Source organism: Octodon degus, unplaced genomic scaffold (genome assembly GCF_000260255.1).
Source record: "Octodon degus isolate 3935 unplaced genomic scaffold, OctDeg1.0 scaffold00482, whole genome shotgun sequence".
NCBI lineage: Eukaryota > Metazoa > Chordata > Mammalia > Rodentia > Octodontidae > Octodon > Octodon degus.
Genome location: NW_004525058.1, coordinates 127,770 through 129,776, shown reverse-complemented (window position 1 = coordinate 129,776; position 2,007 = coordinate 127,770).

The window sequence follows — 2,007 nt, the reverse complement described above, 5'->3', positions numbered from 1 at the left end:
GAGAAAAGAGATTATTTCAGGCAAGGCTTTGACCCACTTTTCACGCACCAGCTGACCAACGTGAAACCAAAATTTCCCTCGTTTGACCAGGGTACAAGAGTCCTCCATGTATCTTAAATTTATTTTGTGTTCATGGTTCAATAGCATTGTTTCTACCTCAGTGACACCAGGAAAAAAAATCTCTGATAGCACCTCAATACGTTAGGATGAAAGCAAATCACTCATTTCCAACAGCCACACCTGAAATCTGGACCCAATAGGAATTGGGAACTAAAGAATTTAAACAGACTCCTACTAGTTTTGTGAAGAGTCTGATCCTCACTCCATAGAAATATTACAAAGAAATGGACATGGAAAAGCCATATCTCCGTGTCTCCAACTTATCATTTCCAACAATGCACCTGACTAACAAAAATAAAACAGTCTATATAATAAATGTCTTGAGTTTTCATTTTTGTAATTAGAGAATCCTACATTATCCTCCTACCCTACAGCTGAAGGAAAAGGAACAGGTCTGCTCATTTCGCCTCCCTTTTGATTCACTGCGTCATCCATCATCTGACAGCGGAATAGAGACTTAGTGACAGGAGCACTCAGTAGTGTGTGTAGCTAACTGGGGAATGCATTAGCCAGGATATCTTTTGTTCAATAAAAATATAGGGAAACCTCATGAAGACCGAGTTTAGAATTAATTTAGGGAATCTGTACTTTCAAAACTGTCTTTAGAATCTAATTTGCATTTGTTGTCAGAAATCCTATCAAATTTATGCAAATATCAAATGTCCCATGAAATTCTTTTGGTACATGAGGTTTGAAGATAGCCTATCTGTGAATGTTATAGAGTCCTTACTGCTGATTGGAGCCTACACCATAACCCCTCTCTGGCACCAACACTCCCTGCACCACAGCAGCTTGTTACACAGCATGTAGCTATGTCAGCTGTGGTTGATTTTGTTCATAAAGGCCCAAGATCTTTCAGAGGCTGTCAAATCACCCTGCACCTTCTAAAGATTTAGTAATACAGTATTTAAGTTACATAATTGTGGGATACAGCATATTTAGGTTTTCAATATGAACATAGGAATTTAGAGCTACTTTCCTCACCACATCGAAATTTATACATTTTCACAATTTCTATGTGCTCTAGGAACATGAACCCCACAATTCTGTGGCATCCACTGTACATGAATTAGAAACTGGTGGATTTGGGCCGTGAAAGACAGGGGAGCATTTTTGCACAGGGGAGAGCTGAGAAATGAGCTCATGAGCTCAAAAGAACAGGAAATGTTTGGACCATTTTGTATCAGTATATAGAAAACAGTTAGGATAGACATACAGCTACTTTCTATTAATTCAATGAGAAGAAAGATTTATACTAATAGTGTTTGGACAGGTTATCATGTCTGCATTTTTTTTTGGAAGACCTGGGGATTGAACTCAGGCCCTTGCACTTGCCAGGGAACACGTCTGCATCTTGTACTATTTATAACCACTATGAAGGCAACAATATGCAATGCATTAATTATTGAAAGTGTCTTGGGGGCTGGGGAGATGGCTCAGTAGAATACGCGCTTCCCTGGCAAGCTCGAGGGCCTGAGTTCAATCCCCAGTTCCGCAAAAAAAAAAAAAGGAAGTGTCTTACTAATCATTTTCTTTTTGTTGTTGCTGAGTCTTTTTTTTTGTTTTGTTTTGTTTTGGGCAGAACTGGGAATTTAACTCAGGCCCTTATGCTTTCCAGGGAAGTGCTTATTCTGAGCCATCTCCCCAGCCCTACTAATCTGTTGTGAAACTGTCTCATTGCTATTTGTTTCTCAATAAAATTAGTTTTAAAAAAACATTACAGCAAGGGGAGGATGAAGGGTGGAGTAGCAAGTATTGAGGGCTGCACATACAGAATAAGGTAAGGCTCAGAAAGTGCTAGGCTCCCAGGGAGGTGGAGGCTACGGGAGCTGTGGAGGGAAGCAGCAGAATGGCTTTCTCTCTTCCCCACCTTCTCTCTAGCAGTCT